Here is a 24,554-nt window from a genome sequence, read left to right as displayed (position 1 = left end):
TTCCAGTGAAGACTTGTATAGGATGTTAACCAAACTTCCTGTGTCGACCAACACCCTTTTCACCATCATATTGGAAAATTGTACATCCACGAACAGCGGATCGGAGTGTGGGAATCGTACGTACTGGGCATCGTCATCAAAGAAGGTTATCGATTCCTCCTCTGTATGAGCCTTTTTTGGTGCTCGATCTTCCACACTCATCATCTCGATGTCCTGGTCGTGGCGTAGGTTTTGAGCGTATCGTTCCCTTGCCTTCTCATTGTCTCTTGCAAGATGCGGGCCTCCGCAGATGGTGAGTAAAGTGCCTGCCACAGGAGCTGGCTGTAAAGGTGGCGAGCATTTGTGTGCAGGCGCCTGCTCGTTGCCACCTTGAGCCTCTTCCTGGGAACCTCCTGCGGCTCGCACATATCTTCTAAAATGTCCCCGCCTTATCAGGAACTCAATCTCATCTTTCACCTGGTTACATTCATTGGTGTCGTGCCCGTAGTTATTGTGAAAATGAAAAAACTTCGTTGTATCTCTCTTGGAGATATATTTCCTTATAGGTGCGGGTCGTTTGTAAGGCATGCTTGAGCTGGTCGCCTGGTAGACTTCAGCTCAGCTTTTGACAAGGGCCGTGTAGTTGGTGAATCTCGACTCATATCGATTGCCTTTGGGGCGCTTACTCTCGGAAGTCGAGGGTTCATTGTTCGCCTGCCTTCCACCATTTCTACCATTGCCATTCTTGTTTCCTTTGTTGTTGCCATTGGGTTTTTCTGACCCGTTGGCGGCTTTGGCATGTTCTTTGGGCCCCTTGTCTTTATTTGGCGATTTCCCTTCATTGGCAATCGCATCTTCGAGCTTGATATATCGATCAGCCTGATCCAAGAACTCTTGGGTACTTCTAACCCCATGCTTTCTGAGGCTACTCCAGAGGGGTGAATGGCGCCTAACCCCAGCTGTTAAGGCCGTCATTTCACCTTCATCGCCCACTGTCTTGGCTCCAGCCGCTGCTCGCATGAAGTGTTGGACATACTCTTTCAAGGGTCTTCCTTTTTCTGTCGTATCTCGACCAGATGGTTGGCCTCTGTGGTGTGTACACGACCCGCGTAGAACTGTCCGTAGAATTCCTTCATGAACATTTCCCAATATACTATACTAGTAGGAGGGAACTTGAAGAACCACTCCTGAGCGGTATCAGATAGTGTCGCAGGAAAGATCCGGCAGTGGGCATCTTCTGACACTTTTTGTATGTCCATTTGTATCTTGAACTTATTAACGTGAGATACTGGGTCTCCGTACTCATCGAAATTTGGCAATGTAGGCATCTTAAACTTACTGGAGGTTTCAGCCGTAGCAATCCTCTGTACGAAGGGGGTGCCCCTCCTTCTATCGTACTCGATTTGGGACGTTTGTCCCCCGACCAGTTGTTGTACCGCCTAGTTCAGGGCATCAATCTGAGCCTGAACTACTTCCGGGACTGCTGGGGCCACTGGTGCCGGGGGAGCGTACTCATCATGCCTTTCACGGTAGTCGTTAAGTACGTCTCTAAGATCATTGTCTATTCGTCTCTGCTCGCTAGCTCCTAGCCAGCTAAAGACGTTCGGCTGCCTGGGCTGCCCCCCAACATTGTGGCTAGCTGGCCTATTTTATCTAGGTGGGGGGCTTCTACCTCCACCTCTTTCTTCATTTCTCCGGCCAGCGTTCCCTCTGCCGAAATCAGCTTCATTATAGCCATGGCCATCTCTAAATTGTGGCTGACTATGGCACGGCTGGCTGTTCACACTAATTCTTCCTCGAGGTGGCATCTCGCGAGCTTCAGGGGGAGGCCTGCACTAGTCGTTGGGTCCCCGTGCATTGTTATGCCGTGGGGGGCCCTTGACCGCAGAGCCTAACTCTGTGTTCCTTCTGTTGGCAAAAGGACGCGGTCCCCTGCTCGGTAGATTCGGTTCTTCATCCCCTGGGCGTCTAGGGCTGTGGGGCGATTGCCTGGCCCTATTCTGCCTCGGGCCCTGGGGATTGCCTCGACCAGCCTGGGATGGAGGCTGCTGCTCAGGATCCCTAGGTGGGATATCATCATGGGCCATAGGTGGCTGCTCCGGCCTTTGAGGGCTTCTTGGCTGGAGCGGAGGGCTTGGATTGGGACCTCTTTGAGGTGGCATGTTTGGTGGTTGATCATGCTGCGAGGCTGGCGCAGCTGATTCCTTTCCAACTAGATGGTTGCTTCAAGGGCGGCAATGGCATCCCTCTGCCGACGATCCATCTCAGCCTGTCGCTCACTTAACTCCTGACGTTGGCATTCTATTTCTCTTTGCTGCAGCGCCATCGTTTCCGCAGCATTCTCTTGATTGGCCCTCAGATTGGCCAACTCATCTTGCAACACTCCTAGCGTTGCCCTCAGCATTTCAGAGTCTAGTTCCTCCTCATCAAACTCCAAATGTGGTTCATTCTCGGCCACATTTGGGGGAGGAGGTTGGGATGGTGCCGCACCAGAAGCCTGTCCAGTCTTCTTGGATGTTTTCACCATTAGATTCTTTCACAGTTCTTTCCCAAACTCTCAATGAAAGCACCAAAATGTTGACCCTCGATTTGGCCAATGACACGAAGTCAAATATATGACAAAGTATAAAGCAAGAATGAGAAAAATGATCTAACGGAAAGGAAGAAAACACCAAGGAATTATAGTGGTTCGGCCCCAAAGAAGGGTAATGACCTATGTCCACTTAGTGATATTGTTATTATTAAATCTCAAAGTCGTGATCAAAGAACTAGGGTTCTTGAGTTTCACAAACCTTGAATGTATTATAATCAGACGATGTACAATTCACTATAGCTCTCTTTTTCTCTCAATATTTAGCAAAAAGACCCGGGAATCAAAAGTTCAAAAGTCCATTCCTTGAGCTATTTCATGCATATTTATAGGCTCAAGGAGGGTTACACATGCTAACGTGTCCTATCTTTCCTTAATAATAGCATATCAAGATAATAATGAAGAAATATTCAACGCAGTTATTATAAGATTACAGCTTAAAAAGGAAATAACTTAGGTTATACGACCAGCCTGGTCGTATCAAAAATTAACCCTGACGATGCGGTGTACTTCTGGTCGATAGTCGAGCAGTACTTTCGCCACGTGTCAACCACGTGTGAGAAATTCTCGCCACGTCATCAGCAACTGCTTTTTGGGTAAACACTAATGAATCCTAGATCCAGTAATTCCTACAACTGAATCTTCAGTTCCTTCAAGTCTGTTGGAGCCATTCTATAAGGTCTCCTTGATACTGGTTCTGCTCCCGGTGCAAACTCTATGATAAATTCAATCTCTTGGTGTGGTGGCAACCCTGGCAGGTTTGCTGGAAATACACCAGACTAGTTTCACCTATTCCAACTGAAACGACCCTAGAGGTATCCACTATGTTCGCTAGGAATCCCATGCAACCTTCTTACAATAGGTCTCTAGCCTTCAATAAAGATATCATAGGCACTCGTGGTCCACTCACTGTCCCCGCAAACACAAAGGGTTCCTCTCCTTCGAGCTCAAAAGTTACCATCCTATGCTTGCATTCTATCGTTGCCCCATACTTTAACAATCATTCCATCCCCATAATCATATCAAAGTCATCCATCACCAGCTCAATTAGATCCACAGACAACTCCCTAATGTCTATCTCTACTGGTAATGCTCTAACCCATCTCCTAGAGACTACCAGTTCCCCAGTTGGCAACAAAGTCCTAAATTCACTAGCATACAAATCAAAAGGTCTACACAAACGGTCTACACCCTAGCAAATACAAATGAATGAATAGCTCCTGAACCAATCAATGCAGTAAATGAAGAACCGACACTAGAAATCTAACCTGTCACGACTGGAGGACTAGCCTCAGCCTTGGTCTGGGTCAATGTAAACATTTTGGCTAGAGTGAGGCTGCCACTCCTCTTTGGTTCTTCTTTTATGGCTTGTGGGCAGTCCTTCCTCAAGTGACTGACACTCCCATAGATGAAGCATGCTCTAACTCTACACTCCCCCAGATGTCATTGCCTGCACTGTGGAAACTCTGCGAAGCTTCTCCAGTTCTCTCCCCCGCCCTAACGGCCACCAAAGGCACCTCGCGCCCTCCTATCTGGACCAGAAGGAACAAAAGAATATGGGTCCTTTCTCTTCTGCTCACTGAAGCCACCACCTCGGCTAGAACAAGTGAAGGGAGGCACCATCCTCCGTGCATCACACCTTGCGGTGCCTTCTTTCCAAATCTGGTCTTCAACACCCTCTGCAGTAAGGGCTTTTTCCACTACCTGAGCATAAGTGATATTCCTCGGATCCAATGTTATCTTAACATCATGGGCTATCATCACGTTCAATCCCGTAAAAATCGATTTGTCCTGACCATATCAGTAGGCACCAAGTCCAGTGCAAACTTAGCAAACCGGTCAAACTTCAAGGCATACTCTATGACAGTCATTCTGTTCTGAGTTAGATTGGTGAATTCTTCTACCTTTGCAGCTTGAAATGCAACACTGTAGTATTTCTCATTAAAAACATCCCTGAACTCATCCCAAGCCATAGTAGTCACATTCCTCCTCTGAGACACGACTTCCCACCAGATGCGGGCGTCATCCTGATGCAAGCCACCCTCTCATTTCCTTCAACCCTCATGAAATCCAATATGGAAGAAATCATATTCATCCACTGCTTTGCTCACAGTGGGTCTGGACCACCCTCAAAGGTGGGAGGGTGTTGCTTTCTAAACCTTTCATACAAAGGTTCCCACCTATTCTCCATCACAGGCTGGGTTGGCACTGGTGCCACAGCATGTGGGACCTGTAGTCTAACATCCCGAGGAGGAGCCTGCTGCCTCAGCTCTTAGAGTTCATCTTCAGTTCTATGAAGTCTAGCTTGCATTTCTACAAACATCTATAGCCAGTTATGTGGGGTAGGTGGAGGGTCCTGGCCCTGGTTGTTATCTTCGGCCATATTGTCGCGGAATCTAGTTGATCGCCGAGGCATAACTTCAATATGCCTGCAATCAATGATGCCTCACATCAGGCTCGATAACAACATCCAAAGAACCACCTCCCAGTTCAACCAATCAAACACACACACATCATTATCATGTAATAGTCAAAGGGGCCATGCCCTGACATCATATATATATTCATCATGCTCTATCTATATCAATTAGGAAAACAAGGCGATTTAGATAAGCAATTAAACAGATAACTCACTTAATACCGACCAACCCTAAGTCGAGCTTGTCTATGATAGCGAGCGTACATGTTCGGTCAATCTCCATTAACCATAGACCTTGGCACGCTCTAATACCAAGTAGTAACGCCGTACTACCCTAGAGTCGTTACCATATGATTTTAAAATGTGTCATTAGCTCGTTAATATAGGTTTTAGACTAAAAAGTGTGATTAAATTAAAGTGAAGAATTTTTCAATGAAACTTAAATATAAAATGTTGGACATTCATTTAACTCATAAAAGTGTTACATTGGGATCCCAAAATATTGTTTGAAAACATATTTACAACTCAAAAGTAATGCACATTCGACCTAGGCGACAAAATCAAACGTTTATAACACGTTCCTCAAAACTACCCCAGCTGTGGCAGCCAGGTAGGTCAAACATGTACGCGCCACTCCATGCCCTCCAACTCATGTGGTCGGTCTTTCCCTTGTCCTTACCTACACCATAGAGCACCCATGAGCAAAGGCCCGACAAGAAATCTCCACAAACATAACATATAACAATTCATTTCAGTAATCGCATAACTTTAAAAAGATACCACAGACAATTCACATAGCGGCCTATGCCGATCAAGGTGCGTTACTAGGCACCAGGTTCACGCTCTTCACCGAACAGGTGAGTACAACACCCTATATGGCCATGCCATGGTAGCTTGCATTCAGCATGCTTATTGTCATTCCTGGCATTTGTCGATCCCGACCCTTGCTGAACCCGGCCTTCGCCGATCAAACATATACACACAAACATGGCATAATAGTTATAAACATTCATACAAAATACTAAACACAGATAACTAGTATGTTCAGTTCAAATTTATTAATCAAAAGTGCACAAACTTCTTTGAAAAGAAATGTGCTAGAAAAAAATAAACAAAGTAAAAATTAATATAAACTTTGTATAGAAACATAAACAAAAACAGATAAAAATTTATAATAATTCTGCTATAATCTCAATTCAATGTCTACTGTAGTTTTTCACTATCGAGAGACAATGATTGCAAATGACACAATTGATGTGGAGAACTCATATTGAATGAAAGTTGAAGACCCTTTTATAAATTAATTTTTTCTCTATTATTAAATTTTTAAAGAGCCTATAACTAAAAGAAATGATTGGCACACTTTCAAATTATACACAAAAATTACACATTATGATGCGCAATTAATTTTAACTATACATATATTATTAAGTGAGGAAAACATCATTTTTAATGGTATAGTTAAGATTAATTATACATCACTATGTGCATATTTTGGGTACAATTTAAGAGTGTACCTAGCATTGCTCAAATTATGGAATTAATATTAGATATTTTGCCTATATTTTTTTTTCCAAAATCTTCTAGGTGATTATAATTAATTCAAATATAATATATTTGAATTTAAATTACAAATAATTATTAATTAAATGAATAATGTCTCCTAAAATGTTATAAGATATTTATTGATTCATCGCTATCTTATCTTCCTTAGCTCGAATTACAAATAATTACTAAATAGAATATATTTTGCCTAATTATAATTTAATGAATATATGACGTGCGAGAAAGTAAGATGTAGCATAGAGTTTGTCTAACAACTATTTAGTAGTGACTTGTAAATTTTGAATTCCTATCGTAAGTTGATTGATACGTGTTAGTGCGCGGTTTGTATCACACATAACTATATATTATATTTTAGTGTTTATAATTTTTTTGTACGATGTATTTTATTCTATCTTTTGAATTTTATATTTTATCAAATTATTTTTAGATATTGTATTTTGTAAAACAATTTAAATAAATATTTAAATTTAATTTTAATGAAGAAAAAATTGAATATAATAACACAATTGTTAAGCAGAATAATTATATTTTTTATTATAAATTGTTAGTTTGGTAAATTACTTATAGTTTTAATTTAATTTTTTTTGACCAAAATTCAATTTAAAAATATCTAAATTATTTTATAAAATAAAGAATTCAAAAAATATATCAAAAGATAAAAGTCTAAAAACACATCATTACTATACAAAACACATCTAAAAATATATAAATAAATATTGTATGTTAGGACAAAATTAAATGATACTGAATTATTATTATTATTATAATAATAAATATATATACTACCATGATGACTCATCATTGCACTCAAAATATTATTCGAGTGTTCGCGGTAAAAAAACAAAAAAGAAATAATTTTTAAATGTATATACATTCATACACATATATCACGTTCGAAATACTTTATAATAAAATATAATTCTACTTAATGATTTTCAATTATATTTGGTGGACATATCCTTACCGACACATATTTATGGGACATTAATTAATATATAGTAGAGTAAAGAAGTAGTAGGGAATTACTGTAAAAATGTATTAAATTAATTAATCAGCATTGTTGTACTACTTTTTGTATAAGTTAGTAATTTAAAATATACGAGACTTACTTGATACTAAATTACACCACTAACATATAGTATAATAGCAAAATTCTAAATTCATTTATATATATGAGGGAATAACATGATGAGTAGGAGTACTGATATCTAAGAAATGGAAGTAAATCGTGTTGGTGGTCTCCTTCTCTTCAGCTGGTTGATAACAGTGGCTGGGTTGTTTATTGCAATCTCTGATGCCAAAAGGGCCACACATTACCCTATTGCTTTCAACAGAAGCAGTTTCCCAGAGGGTTTCATTTTTGGCGCTGGCTCATCTGCTTACCAGGTATATAGATATATATACTCACTTGTTTGGCAACAGAAAATCGTCTCATTAATTCATTTCTCCGTTCTTATATCTATTTAATTATATTCATATAAAAGTTGTTTAGCAGTTATAATTTGAACAAAATATATACATTATTTAATAAAACCATGATATGTTAGAGTCATTTATTGGTTACATACAAAGAAAAAACGAAAATACAGAAAATTTGCCTCCTTATACGGTCTCTAACATTATATATATGAAGGAACTTTCGTGAACTGGATGAGGAGTAATGAATTAGTAATCATAATTTTATATATATATATTATCATTTAAGTTTTATGATATTTTAATACGGTAATAAAATGGTGGTTGATCGTATACCATTCATTTCTTATTCATGTTTTTCTTTTTGGTTTGTTCTATTCTAAAGTAAACATAATAATATATTGATTAAGCTTCTTAAGATTAATTAATGATATAAGCTTATATCTGAAAACTAGTCTGAGATGAAACTGTGTGCTTCTGCTGCTGTTGTTATGGCAGAATTGCCTTTGGCTTTGTGGTGTCTTTAACGAAGATTTATGTATAATTTATAGAACAAAGAAGGCTTGTTTTTTCTTTTAATCTCATTTGCTAGTGATAAATTAATTATATATGTTCACAAATATATTCTACGATAAATCTTCATAAACATACATCCTCATAATTTAAACAATAAAATGCTATTTTCTTATTACATCCTTCTCTTAACGAACCTGTATACTTGCACAAAATTAAGTTATAATTATTAAAAAAATCAAGATTTTATATATTTTTATATTTACAAGAAATATGAAATAATGTGGAAGCTGTAAATAGAAATTTGAGTATTGATGCATTAGGGCACCGTAACAAAAATATCATTCCCACTATATATATATATATATATATGTCAACTTGATAATAGTATTTTCTTTAGTTCCAAAAATACATTTATCATTTGTTTCCCATTTTTTCTATCTACTCTCTCGGACTCTCTATTCTCTCTCTTACTCTCTTGGTCCTGAAACAAAAATACCCAAAATCTTTCACTCTTCTTTCGCATTCATTGTCGAATATGTGGGCATTGTCTTCCACAGCCGCACATCAATGGCAAAAAATCTTGACCAGAGTAGGCGGGTAGGTGAGAAAACGCAAGAGATCGATGAAACAACCCCGACATAGAAAAATGTGAGGGATTTATTTGTTTATTCTGCAATAAATTGTCTAGGCCTAGTTTATTTGTTAATTTTTTTGTTCATAGGATAGATCAAGGTTGGAGAATGAAGAAATCTGTATTTTATTTTTGAGATTTTTATTCACCTCGATAGAAGTCGATAGGCCTCGATAGTATGCCTAATTCTATCGAGGTATGTCGAGGCCAGAACCTAACATAAACTATTAAGGTGAATAAAAATCTCGAAAAAAAACTTAGATTTCTTCATTCCCCAGCCCCGATCTATCCTATGAACAAAAAATTAACAAATAAATCAGGCACAAACAATTTATTGCAGAATAAACAAGTAATTCCCTCACATTTTTTATTTATTTCTGAGTTGTTTCGTCGATCTCTTGGGTTTTCTCGCTTACTCCGGTCAATATTTCTTGCCACTGATGTGCGATCGTGGTCGTGGAAGACAATGCCTACAAATTCAACAGTGAATGCGAAAGGAGAGTGGGAGATTTTGGGGATTTTGGTTTCGGGACCAAGAGAGTGAGGAAGAGAGTAGAGAGAAAGTGAGAAACAAATGACAAGAGTATTTTTGGAACTAAGAAAAATACTAGGATCAAATGGACATGTATATAGAGTAGGGTATTTTTGTTATGGTACCTTATTTAATGCATCAATAGTCAAATTTCCCTAGATATTTTAGAAAATAATGATCTTTATTCTAATTAAATAGGTTGCTTTACTTTTAATAGTGTTAATATCTGTAAGAAAACTAATGAATAATAAAATATAAGAAGATAAAAAAGTTTCAATTTGTTTTTGTAGTACATTGTTTTACACATTATTATTTTGTTTAGTCTGAAGGTGCAGCATATACGTATGGGAGAGGACCAAGCATATGGGATACTTTTACAAGAGAGCATCCAGGTTGTTTGTACTTTCAATTTAATGATATTTTCTTTTAATTAGATTTCGATTAATCATTATTTGATTTATAATATATTTAGACAATTAGGAGAGCAATCACGTCAATATATTTCAAAATTAATAAAAATAGAAATAGATGATCTAGTGTCACATTTTGTACTTCTCTCCCAACCCTTATTTGATTATTTATTTTGCAAATTTACCTTTTTTATGAAAGGAGACATAAATGTGTACATAAAATATTGCGCAATAAAATTATACATATTTAATTTACACAAAATATTAACCAATACGCATTTGAATAAACATAAGTTATTAATATATTTTATTTAAAAAATAATAAATATAGAGGTTGAATGTTGGGATGTTATCAACAATTAATTTTTATTCCACGTAAAAAAAACCAATATTATTCCTATTTCTAGTTCCGAATTCTGATGTTATGTTTTAAATAAGTTGTGATTTAAGTTTTACTTGCACTAAAAAAAATTGCTTTTTATTGAGGTTTAATGTTGGGATACTATCAGTAATTAATTTTTATTCCACGTAAAAAAAACTAATATAATTACTACTTTTAGTTCTGAATTCTGATGTCATGTTTTAAAAAAATTGTGATTTAAGTTGGAAAACTTGATCCTTTATGCATAGTCTACCATATTTTTACACTATATACCAACTTGAAAGTTTATCAATTATGTCATTTTTTTATTTAATGGGCAAAATTGTCTCTGCCATTTGAAAGTCATCACTCTTTTTCTCTTTCTTCTTCTCTTTAACTTCTCTCTACCGGCAGCAATAAAAAATAATATAAGTCATTAACACCACCATTTGAAGCATCTACATCCCATCACCATTGAAGTCACTGCAACAAAAAGGGTCTTTAGAGACGACGGATGTCGCCATTAATATTACCCAAAGTTGCCGCTAATAGTCCTTAGCGGCGACATGTTGTCACTAACGTGTCGCCGCTAATATTTCGACGCTAAATTCGATTATTTGCAGCGACAAAACCATCGCCCCTAATAAATAGTTTTAGCAACACCATTTTTGCCACTAATAAAATGAATGTTGCCCATAATAATCGTGATTCCTAGATTATATTTCGTCCTTAATAATATAATATTAGCGGCGAATTTAATATTATTAGGAGCGACTTTTGTTGCTCCTAATACTTTTATATAATTAAAAAAATAATAAAAATTTATTAAAATAATATATTTTAATTTATAATATCAAAATTAAATATCCATACAATAATTTATTAATTAAAAATTATTGTTTAATACAATAATATATAAAACATCTCAACTCTCGGCTCTGTATTGTCTCATTCTTCTGGTGCTTGCAGTGGTTGTGGTGCCTATGGTGTGTACGGAGGCATCGCCCATGGATACTATGGAGGTAACAATGATCTTCCATGTCCATACATGTATGGATACGGATAAGGCGAAGGTTGAGACAATGACCCACTCATATGAGGAGCCGGGGGTTGGGACAAAGGTCCGCTCATATAAGCATTATAAGCCTGAGGGTACGGAGGCATCGACCATTGCATATATGGTTGGATCGAAGGTTGAGATGGCAAAATTTGTGCAGGCGTGTCGGGATGGCCTGGTGAAGGCTAAGAAGCTGAAGCTTGAGATGTGTGGTGTGTCTGAGTTTCAGAAGACAAGCCTACATACTTCTCGAAAAACTGCTGATATGTATGTTTGTTGCCGGAAGTTTTTCAAGTGGAAGCTCCTGATACACATATTGAAGCTGTTCATTCATGACCTTCACAATGTCAACCAATTCACGCATTTCATCAGTCGACTGTTGAGGTGGTGCCTGAGACTGAGTGTTTTGAGAGGGACAGGTGAACGCTTTTCCCTTTAATTTGCGGCCAAATCCTCACTGGTGGCCCCGCCTTTCACCAAGAACCTGACTTAGTATCTTCATTTGATCGACCGAGGAAGAATCATCAGTACCAAATTCAATTGTGTGCTGAGTCTCAGCTTCAAGAGTTGACTTCAACTTAACCTGTTTTTTTTTTTTTAAGAAAAATATAATTATATGAATTGATAATAAAGTTAAACTTACATAATCTCATTCAGCATCCTCGTTGACAAAATTATTGTTCTTCTTTGTCTAGTGATACTCCTTCCATTCCTTAATTAGGTTTGGGTTCAACTAATAAAGAAAATTAGAATGTTAGAGAACTTATAAATTCATACAACTTAATTAAGTTAATATTTCACTTACTTTTTTTCGTGACGAGTGGCCGCTAATGATTTCATGCCTTGTATTGTAGAGTATTTCATTTGGTCTCGGTTTATTTTGATCTTCACCGAGCACACAATAAACTATGGACTCCTGAAAAACTCACAAATTTGTTTCCACTCATCGGCGTTGACATCTTTGGGTGGATTCTTTAGGACCTCGTCCCAATCATATGGTTCTTTGCAGATCTTTTTAAAGTGGGCATGCCTCTTAGTTTTCATATCTCAATATCTCTCAGCCATCTCAGCATCGATACTGTCAATGAGGGTGGTATAATTTGGCCACACATCTATTTGATAGATGTGCTACAATCAAGAGAAAACATGTTAATCGTGCTGGAATTATAATACAATTATTATTAAAGTAAATTCTAAAAAATTTAACTTCACTTTACTAATGACATTATCCTTATACCGTTTTGGGACACTAGTCCAATCCTTGTAATATCCTAGAACTGTTGATGTGACTTGGGTGCCCAAAAGACGGACAAAATTAGCATGTTCCGTTCCCATAATCTTGTAAGCGATAGGGTCAACCACTATAGGGAATGGATGTCCAGCTTCTCGCCTTCTATCGTCTAAATTTTTCCCAGCAGCAAGCCCACGACCTTTTCTCTTTGGTGGAGCTATTGTATTGTTTTAAATAAGTGCATCATATAATTTAGTATGTTGTATAATAAAGTCTAATTAGAAATAAATAAAGAATAAATTTTAAAATATCTAACTGGCAACTGGATGGGATCGTAGTAGGATCTGGTGGATCTTGACCACCACCATCTCTGTCATGATATGAAGCTACATCTGCTGACATCTTTAAACTAAATATGACCAAATTTGTTTGTTAGTATGAATATCAAATATATATTATTTATGAATATATAGTTGTAATCACTACAAAATTATTATTTAACATTTCTGATTACAAATCCACAACATAACAAATCCATAATTCCATAAATCATTCAACATTTCTGATATATAATTATTTAAATATAATTTTTTTTCTTGTACAGATACAAGAACTAAGTACAATAGTCAATGTCATCATTTATCAAATTAACATCTATTGGTGAAACATGATTGGTGTTATCATCATCACTAAGGTCAACAAGTAAATCATCCTCGTCATCGGCTTCTTCTACGTGTTCGACTTCTTCTTCATCATCATTAATAAAATCATCAGTGTCTTGAGCAGTGGAATAAGGTCGAGGGACGGTGCCTATGAATGTTGCTGGTTGATTAGATTGTTGAACAACCAACTCCCCATGCTCAATAGTCAATACGAAATTGAATGAGTTTGTATCATGTACAACATCAATATCAGCAATCTGATCAAAATTGTCTAGAATATCCCAAACTTGCCTATGATTCACTTATTCATGAAATTTTGGAGACCAATCCAATAAGCATCACATGCACAATTTCTCAATTTCATCCAACTCTTATCAATTGCCATCTATGGTAAATATAAGAACATACAATTTTAAAATATTAATTAAGTCAATTAGTTGAGTTGGTTGGTGAGCGTGTTTACCAATTTTATTTTATTTTATAAAAAAAAGTTAACATGAAATAAAATAAGACATCTAGTACTCCCAATTTTTTCAAGAAATTTGAAGAAACATCTTGAAAAAAATGAGGAATGCTAGAAGAATACATTGACTCAGATTACTATCCCCAAGGCATCCATTAGGTCTATGTCTATGACTTTTCGTTATTAGAAATAATAACACTTTTTTTTGTTATTAGAAATAATAACAATAATAACCATCATATCCTATCCCGATCCCCGACATTATCCCGACCCTATGAACCCTATCCAGACCCTACAAAGACTATATCCCCATCCTCGACCCTATCCCCACCCTATCCTGACCCTATCCTGACCCCCAACATTATCTTGACCCTATGAACCATATCTCGACCTTATAAAGACCATATCCCAACCCCGACCCTATCCCGACCCTATAAAGACTATATCCCGACCCCCGACCCTATCCTGACCCTATCCCAACACCCAACTTTATCCCGACCCTATAAAGACCCTATCCCGACCTCCAACCCTATAAGATCCTATCTCGACCCTGACCCTATCCTGACCTTATAAAGACCTTATCTCGACCCCCGACCTTATCGCGACCCTATAAAGACCCTATCTCGACCCCCAACCTTATCCCGTCCCTATAAAGACCCTATCTCGAACCCCAATCTCGCTTATCCTGACCCTATAAAGACCATATCCTGACCATATAAAGACTTTATCCTGACCCCTGACCCTATAAAGATCCTATCTCGACCCACAACCCTCTCTTGACCCTATAAATTTACCAAAAATTGGGCAGCATCTCCCCTATACTAATGACCTATCCATATGTAAATAGATAAAAGCAATAATTCAAACAACACACAATGAGTTTCTTCCTTATATCTCCGCAACACACACAAATTTCACAGAACCTACTTCACTAATACATATAAGTTCATAACATTCCGTTATCACCGCAGCACACAATATGTATTTTAGAACCTACTTCACTATGGATGAATATTTATGATATTCAAACTCCTCTAACAATAGTACAATATGGACAATAATAATAATAATAATAAGACAAACAATAATATATACATACCATTAATAAAAGGCTCCAAAAATTACACCAATTTATTTTCTCCTAAGAATAAAATTAAATTAAATTATAACACATAAAATATATATTATATATATACTCCTCACATATATATATATAAACACACAGTCAAACATACACAAATATATATATATATAAACACACATATATATAAATAAATACATATACATATATATATATATGCATAAACATACACATATATATAATTATATAATCAAATACATACACAAACACACACACGATCACACACATACACATACATATAAATATATATAGTCAAATACACATATATATAAATTAACAGAAATAACAGAAAAATACACATATATATAAATACACACATAAAATAATAAGAAATAAATAAAAATATTATATATATACACACATACATATAAATATATATACATATATGCGATCACATATATATATTTATACACATATACATGGTTATATACACAACCACACACATATATATACATATATTTAAAACTAAATAAAAATAAATAAATAAATAAAAAATATATATATAAAATAAAAACATATATAATTTAAAAAATATATATATAGACATACTGAGTGGGAGAGGGAGAGGGATAGGGGCGGCACGGGGTGGGGCAGCAACGGGGATGAGCAGCGCGGGCTGGGTGAGGTGAGAGAGAGAGAGAGATTGAAAGAAATATAGAGGGAGAGGGAGGGCGACGGGGTGGGTTGGGGCGGCTCGGGGGTGGGCGGCGGCGGGTTAGGCGACGGCCTGGGTGGGTGGCGGGGGGTGGGCTGGGGCGGCAGAGAATGAGGAGAGGGGGAAAGATGTGAGTTTATGGCAAAAACTGATGGGGCTTTGAGGTATATCGTGTGTAATATTGTCGCCCATATAAATTTTTAACACGTGGCGGCTATTAGGGGCCACACGTGTCGCCCCTAATATTCTATGTGTCGCCACTGATGCTCAACTAAAATATTTTGGTGGGAAATTTTCCACATTTTTTTAGTATTTTTGAATTTATTAAGAGCGATGTGTGTCGCCGCTAATAATCAATTTGTCCCTGCTAATAATATTTAAATTAAAAAAATATATCTGATGATACATCAACGACGACCATGCTTTGCCACTGCTAATATGAGTATTATTAGGGGCAACTTATTGTCGCCGCTAAAAATCATTTTTCTTCACCCATAATTAAAAAAAAAATTAATGATTCAAAATCCATTTCAAAACTCAAGCGGAATAAAATATCCACCTAAAACAATAATTTATGGATTTTGAAGACATATGTACAATATTTTTTTTGGTTTTGTTTGCCATTTTTTCAGATCTAAAACTTAAAAAATTGCAAAAAAAAAAAAACAAAACAATGCCTAACAATGCTTTGCCGATGGATTAACGATGCACTAACGATGATGGCTTGAAAACATTACTTTTAGGCGAAAACGATGCTTGACGATGCAATGGCGATGGTGGTTTGAAAACATAATTTTTAGGCAAAAAAATGATGCTTAACAATGTCTAACGATGCACTAACAATGTAGTAATAACGATGGCTTGAAAGCATAGTTTTAGGCCACAAAATGATGCTTAACAATGACTAACGATGCATTAATGATGCAATAACGACAGTGGCTTGAAAACATAGTTTTTAGGCTAAAAACGATGCTTAACGATTCCTAACGATGGATTAGACATCCATAAATTAAAGTATTAGGTGAATAGTTTATTCCGTTTGAGTGTTGAAATAGATTTGGAATCATTGATTTTTTTTTTTTAATTATGGATGCTTTAATGGTGATAATGTGTAGGTGTTTCAATGGTGTTGTTAATGGCTGATATTTCTTTTCTATTTTTTATTTAATATTGTTGTAGGTAGAGAGAAGTTAAGGAGAGAGATGACTTTCAAATGGCAGGGGCAATTTTGTCTAATTTTTCAAAAATGACATAATTTTGTGATAATCTTTAAGGTTGGCCTAGTGAAAAAATATGGTATACAATGATGCATAAAACATCAATTTTTCCTTTAAATTTTACTTATTCTAAAAAAAATTACTTTTTATTTTGGACAAAATATTATTCTCCCTAAACTATAGCACTTGTATATTTTTGCCCCAAATTTGTTTGCTTGGCAAAAATACTCCCGAGCTATAACATTTTTGCCCATTCCATCCAAAATAACATTGATTTGATGACGTGACTGTTAAAAAAATATTTTTTATTAATTAGTTGATTTTAAATTAGAAAAAATAAATAAAAATCATTTTAAAAAAAATTAATAATAACTTATTTTTAAAATAATTTTTTTTTTATTAATTATCAATGAAGAAGAAACGCCCTTTTAAATGACTTTTTTTTTAAAAAATAAAAATTATATTTTTATATAGTAGAGTGTAGAAGTGGAGAAATATTTTTATTTTTAATATGAAACTTTTTTACTTATAGGTAAACATATGATTAAATAATATTAAAAAAGTTTCTTCATATTTTTTCTTCATAATTTTAAATTTTATAGAAAATTTAGGTAGAAAATGAGTGACCAGGCAAACAAATAGTACAACTACTAAATTACAAAGTATATATAAAAGTAAGGAAGTAAACAATTAAGCACAATAAAGGAGAAACAAACCATAAAACAACGAAAATATATAATCTGTTACGCCCAGTTTTCGAGACCAGAAATTATGACCTCGAAAGCTGGACTCGTCAAGTATGAGCTCGAAATATATAAAACACATGTTTAAGGTCAAACCTCCGAGGCAAGATGGCAATCTCGAAGACATGTAACCTCGAGATTTTTTCCAGGCTCGAAAGTCATAGCATCGGGATACATCCGTTACCGAGTGCCTTCAGATCGAATAGTCCGAGCTTAAAGAATGTAGGCTCGAATCATGACAACCTCGATAGAATTTATCTACTATGAGTAGGTCATTGAATAAGATGGTCAGTTCGTAACCTGTCTGTAAACCTTGAGTGATGCGATGTTGATTGCTGATCTTGGAGATTTGATGAATCATCTAATGTAACACGCTTTGTACATTTAAAGATATTTATTGTTGTAACGTCCTGACATTAAATGGATATTAACAAGTCTGTTATCTGTTTTCATGGTCTTCAGGGGACGTTTCCTTGTATATAGGAGTTACAACATTTATTATCATTATTTTCAATTAATAAGAAGGAGTATTTTCCCGAAGTATGTGGGAATGAACTCTGAAAACTCTCTATAAATAGAGAGGTCATGAACACTTGTAGAGGACGGATCTTTTGCTTTCTTGAGAGAAACTCTGGAGAATTCATCTCTGAAGGATTTCCAGAAAACTCCAAGTCTTAATAAAATTGACTCGTGGACTAGGCAGAGTTAACTGCTGAACCACGTAAAACTCTTGTTGTTCTACCATATTATTCATCTGCGCCATAGTTCCTATTGTTTAATTGCTCTACATTTTAAGTTGACAAAAAATGGCGTCAACAGTTTGGTGCTTTCATTGAGAGCCTTAAGCAGTACAATCCCTTATTAGCTATGACTGCAAGTGATCAGAATATTCCTGAAGAAAACTATCCACATCGCCCTGGGAAGCAGCCGATGAAGAATCCAGAACCAGAAGAGAGAAGTGAGTCCTCCGATTCTCGAGGACCTCCGGCACCTCCGGCTCCCAGGGACGACGAGGACAAGTATTATAATCCTGAGTGGTATGTCCCCATTATGGAACTCGAAAACCGACAGTTAAGAAAACAGTTGGCTGAGGCCAAGAAGCGTAACGAGGAGCTGGCTAGATTAGCTGCAGAAGCGCAGGCGGCTCAGCCCCAACCTCCGCCTGAGGTCCAAGCCCCACCTCCGCGAGACGTTCATGTTCCTCCCCGCAGGCCTCGTGGGCGACCTCGCAAAAGCGTTGCCACAAGAAGGATGGAGCAACCTCCGCCACCGGCAGAACAGCCTGCTCCCTCGAGGCCCCGAAGAAACACCCGGGCTAAAGCTTCAGTTAACTCAACTGCAGAGTTACCAGTTGAAACTGGGAATAACCGAGCCCCTGCAGAGGCTCGGACTTAGAATCCTGGTAACACACAGAATGTTACCGAGCCGACACAAGCGAACTCGGGACCATCCAGACCCCGAAATGGGTGGCAGCCACCATCACCCATACGGTTCCCTCCATCGCCAATAAGATATCCCTCACCGCCTCGGAGAAATACACAACCGACTCAGGGTGATAGGGAAAGGCGGGCTGGGTGGAAGCATTGGAATGGAGAAGCTGCTAGAGAATGGAGAGGTGCCCAGCCTACGAGAAGCCAAATGTCTCAATCTCGTACTGTAGAGACGAGGCAGCCTGAAAAGAATCCATCTCGAAATAATCATGCGATGAGCCTCTCCAGCGATGAATCAGGGGACACCAGATTAGTTAGTATGTATGATCAAGGATGCAGAAATACTGTGAGCCAAAGGAACCACCCTGACCTGCGGGAACACCTAAATTAAAATCGGGGTAGTGGTAATCCCTCAAACCCAAACCTGAGAGATCGCCTAAATGGACGCAAGGATCCCATGCGAAGGCGTGAGCCTGGAATTGTGATCAATGATAACCAATTTCAGGCAAGACCCCCTGTGGATCTAGTTCAGGAAAGAATTGATCAACTAGAAAGAGCATTTAGGCTCTTATAGAATGAGCGAGGTCAGAATCGGGACGAAGATTCTGATGAGGAGCTCGAACCATTTGCTCCCCACATTTCCAACACTCCATTTCCTCAAGGGTTTCGGATTCCTCATGTCCCACCTTTTGAAGGGAAATCCGACCCGTACAGTCATTTAAGTACATTTAACACTATAATGAGAGCAAGTAATGTGGGTTATGAGCTCAGATGCATGCTATTTCATCGCTTATAGGACCAGCGAAAAACTGGTTCAAAAAATATATGAGGCATTCAATCACTTCTTGGGATCAGTTGTCAAAATATTTCAAGAAGCAATTTAAAGCCATGATCGGGATAAGCAATTTAAAGCCATCGGACCTGACCAATGTCCGGCAACAACCAAATGAAACGCTGAAAAGCTACCTTACAAGATTCAATCTGGAAGTCACCTGAGCTTGGGATGTAGACGACAGTGGTCATTTAATGGCCGTCCGAGCTGGGGTAATGCCGGGAAGTCCCCTCTAGGAAGATATACAGAGGAAGCCTGTGAGGTCAATAACCGAGTTTAATAGGCGAGCTTAAAGGCTTGTCACTGTAAAAGAGGCGAGGTCAACACTGAATATGACCTCTCAGCCAATAACTACAACGACAAACATAAAATCTGCCTGGACCTCGGCAAACCCATCAGCCTCGAAACCCCCTACAGAAAACCCTTCCAAAAGGAAGAAGAATGAAGGAAGTAACCCCGAGGCAGAAGGGGGAAAGAAGAATAAAGGGGAAAGGTATTTCTCCGTGTACAAGGTGTACACCGAGCTCAACGAGTCTCGGGAGAATATTTACCTTGCTAATGAAAACCAGGTCCCTTTCAGGCGTCCAGACCCCATGAGAAACCAAAAGTCCAAGAGAGACTCCAGTAAATACTGTCGATTTCACAGAGATACTGGGCACACTACTGATGAGTGCAGACAATTGAAGGATGAGATCGAAGGTCTGATCTCGAGAGGATACTTCAAGCAGTATGTCAGGAACCAAAACAATAATCAGGCTTCTACCAGCCAAAGGACAGCTGCACTGCCGCCTGCCCAAAACAACAATTTCTGGGCTAGGGAAGAAAAGAGACCCCCTCTGATTGATGGAGAAGATGTGGTAACCATCTCGAGCGGGCCTCACCTTGCAGGATCGGGAAAGAACGCCCAAAAGCGATATGTGAACGAGCTGAAAACTAGGGACGGGTCCCCTTATGAACCCGAACCCAGAGCTCCAAAATACCAAAAGGTTGAATCTCAGCCTATAACCTTTACTAAGGACGATGCGTCCCATGTTCAGTTTCCTCACAATGACCCACTAGTCATCACTCTCTAGCTCGTGAACAAGAGGGTTCACTAAATTCTCATTGACAATGGGAGCTCAGTGAACATTCTCTATAAGGCCACCTTAGAAAAGATGGGACTCACGCTTCATGACCTAAAAGCTTGTGCAACGACGCTATACGATTTTTCAGGAGAAGGGATTGCTTGTATGGGGTCCATTGAACTCCCTGTGACCTTGGGAGACTACCCAGTCTCAACAACCAAGATGATGGAGTTCGTAGTAGTGGACCTACCATCGGTCTACAACGTGCTGCTCGGGAGACCCGCCCTAGTAGGGCTGGGGGCAGTCTCGTCTGTAAGGCATTTGGCCATCAAGTTCCCGACTTCTAGTGGCATCAGGACACTGAAGGGAGACCAGTTAGCCGGAAGGGGATGCTATAGCATTTCCATAAGAGGAAAGAAGCAGATGAGAGCACAAGCACTCGTTGTTATTTAGAACAAAGACAGGACAGTCTTTGAATAGATGAGGAAATCGATCCAAGAATAGAGGAAAGAGCTGATCTCAAACCACTGGAAGAGCTCGAAGAAATCAGGCTCGAAGAAGCAGACCCCCTGAAAATAGTAAAGGTTGGGAAAAATCTCCCTGAAGAAACCAAATAGCAATTAATTTTCTTTTTGAAGAAGAACCAGGATGTCTTCACATGGTCACATTTGGAAATGATAGGGATAAGTCCAAATGTGGTGAGCCACGCGTTAAATATCGACAAAAGCTTCCCGCCGAAGCAGCAAAAGCAAATACTACTGGATGACGATAGGAAGAAGGTCCTTAAAGAGTAAGTCAATAGGTTAAAAGCAAACCAATTCATCAGGGACACTTTTTACCCCGATTGGGTAGCCAACCTGGTACTAGTCCCGAAGCCTAACGGGACATGGCAGACCTGTATTAACTACTCGGACCTTAACAAGCCTGTCCTAAGGACTGCTTCCCTTTACCACGGATCAACCAGCTCTTGGATGCCACGACAGGGCATGGACTCATGTCGTTCATAAATGCCTATTCTGAATATAACCAGATTTCCATGCATGCCCCTGACCAAGAGCATACGAGTTTCATAACAGACAAAGGGCAGTATTGTTATAACGTCATGCCATTCGGGCTCAAAAATGCTGGAGCCATTTACGAGCGACTCGTGAACATGATGTTCTTCGAACAAATAGGTAATAACATGGAAGTTTATGTTGACGATATGTTAGTTAAATCTCAACTTAATAATAACCATGTGGATAACCTCGAAGAATGCTTCGCCGTGTTACAGAGATATAACACGAAACTCAATCCTCAAAAGTGCTTTCAGAGTGTCTTCAGAAAAATTCCTGGGATTCATTGTGAATGCTCAGGGAATAGAAGCTAATCCAGATAAAATCCAGGCTCTGATTATTATGCCCTCACCTCAGAAGCATAAAGATGTCCAAAGTTTGACTGGCAGGATGGCAGCGCTAAGTAGGTTTATCTCGAAATCTACGGACTGGTGCCTTCCATTTTTCAACCTTTTGAGGGGAGGCAAGAAATTCGAATGGACGGAGGAATGCGAGTTGGCTTTTCAAGAACTCAAGAAACACCTCGTAGAACCCCCCATCTTGTCAAAACTCATTACGGGAGAAGTTCTGTACCTGTACCTTGCCACGACCGAGCACGCCATAAGCGCGGTACTCGTGCGGGAAGAAGAAAATGTGCAAAGGCCCGTGTATTACGTCAGTAAAAGGTTACTGGGGGCAGAATCAAGATATCCCTTGATGGAGAAGTTAGCTCTCAGCCTAATTCACTCATCTCGAAAGCTCCGACCCTATTTTCAGGCGCACCCCATCCATGTACTTACTGATCAACCACTAAGACAAGTCTTGTCCAAGCCAGAAGCCTCAGGTCGACTGCTCAAATGGGCCGTTGAACTCGGAAAATTTGAGATCACTTATCATCCAAGGACGACCATAAGGGGATAGGCCTTGGCAGACTTCATAGTGGAATGCACTGGCGTGGCCAACGATAAAGATATAACCTCGACCCGCGAGCTGTGGAAACTTTATGTTGACGGGTCTTCTAATGAAAATGGATCGGGATCAGGAGTAAACTTCTTACTTAATATATGTAGATTTACGGATTTAAAAAGATCAATTTATTTAGATTTGTTCTTGAAGGAGAAAACGCTCCATCTGTTCTTGAATAGCTTGTTTCAAAAGGGCTTCTGCTTCTTCAGTAAATGTCTTGGTAGAAAATATGATTTCTTGGAATTGAGGTTTATTCATTTTTAAATAATTCTGTAACTCAAGCAGAAACTTGATCACCCCTGCAGGAAGCCAATTTCACTCTGCCTTAAGATTTGACTTCGACGCGTCAAATAACAAGGCCGAGTACGAGGCTCTACTGGCAGGACTCCGCATAGCCAAGGAGCTCAAAGCCAAAGCCATACATTGCTACAACGACTCCCATCTGGTGGTTAATAAAATTTTGGGAGAGTACCAGGCTCGTGGTACGAGAATGGCATCATATTTAGAAAAGGAAAAATCGGCATTGGAGCATTTCGAGTTCTATGCGATAGAACAGGTCCCCTGAGAATAGAACTCTAACGCAGACGCCTTAGCCAAGCTTTCTACCTCTACTGAGAATGACGAACTGAATGTCGTGCCAATCGAACATCTCACGACGCCCAGTATAGACGAGTCAGAACAGAAGGATGTGTGCATGGTCAATTCTGAGCCAACCTGGATGACTTCGATAGTTGAATACCTTGAGACCGGTGTTCTCCTAGAAGAAAGGACCAAGGCTCGAAAATTGATGTATCAAATCCCTAGGTATACCATTGTAGAAGGAAAGCTGTATAGAAGAGGATATTCCATGCCGCTACTCCGGTGTGTGACCCCACCCGAAGCTAAGACAATCATAGAAGAAATTCATGAAGGGTTCTATGGAGACCATACTAGGGGGCATAGCCTGTCCAAGAAGATCATATGTCAGGGATACTTCTAGCCTACCATCAAATCAGATTCGTTTGACTACATCAAGAGGTGTGATAAGTGCCAACGGTTCGCCACAATTCCTCGAGCTCCACCATCCGAGCTAACTATGATGACCTCCCCGTGGCCATTTGCGGTCTGGGGAATCGACCTCATAGGCTCACTGCTGACTGGCAAGGGCAAAGTAAAATACGCAGTAGTCGCCGTAGATTACTTCACGAAGTGGACTGAAGCCGAACCTTTGGCGACAATAACCTCAAAGAAAGTCCTTGACTTCGTGGTGAAGAACATCATATGCCGATATGGGATGCCAAGGAAGATTGTGTCCGATAACAGTGCCCAATTCGACAGCGATCTGTTTACCAACTTTTGCGAAAAAATGGGATAATAAAGAGCTTCTCATCGGTGGCCCATCCCCAGGAAAATGGCCAGGTCGAAGCTGTAAATAAGACCCTAAAGAGTTCGCTAAAGAAAAAGTTGGAAGAAGCTAAAGGAAGATGGCCCGAAGAATTGCCCCAAGTTCTATGGGCGTATAAGACCACGGCCCGTACATCAACAAGACACACCCCATTATCTTTAGCGTATGGTTGCGAGGCTATGTTGCCAATCGAGGTCGAAATTCCCACAATTCAAGCCCTTGCTTATGATCAAACCTCGAACCACTCTCAGCTCA

General features: G+C 38.7%; 1 protein-coding gene across 1 annotated transcript in view; it reads left to right on the top strand.

Annotated features, from left to right (window-relative positions):
• The first annotated feature begins 7,844 nt into the window (after positions 1-7,844).
• Positions 7,845-24,554, top strand: part of LOC133784068 (beta-glucosidase 17-like) — a 42,835-nt gene continuing 26,125 nt past the window's right edge. Inside the window, exons 1-2 of the mRNA XM_062223593.1 lie at positions 7,845-7,940; positions 9,972-10,041. The gene's annotated coding sequence lies outside the window, so the exon portion shown is untranslated. The remainder of the gene's footprint in view (positions 7,941-9,971; positions 10,042-24,554) is intronic.

The sequence above is a fragment of the Humulus lupulus genome, chromosome 6 (genome assembly GCF_963169125.1).
Source record: "Humulus lupulus chromosome 6, drHumLupu1.1, whole genome shotgun sequence".
In the NCBI taxonomy this organism is placed as follows: domain Eukaryota; kingdom Viridiplantae; phylum Streptophyta; class Magnoliopsida; order Rosales; family Cannabaceae; genus Humulus; species Humulus lupulus.
Note: the sequence above shows the minus strand (reverse complement) of the source record. Positions and strands in the feature narration are given on the sequence as shown.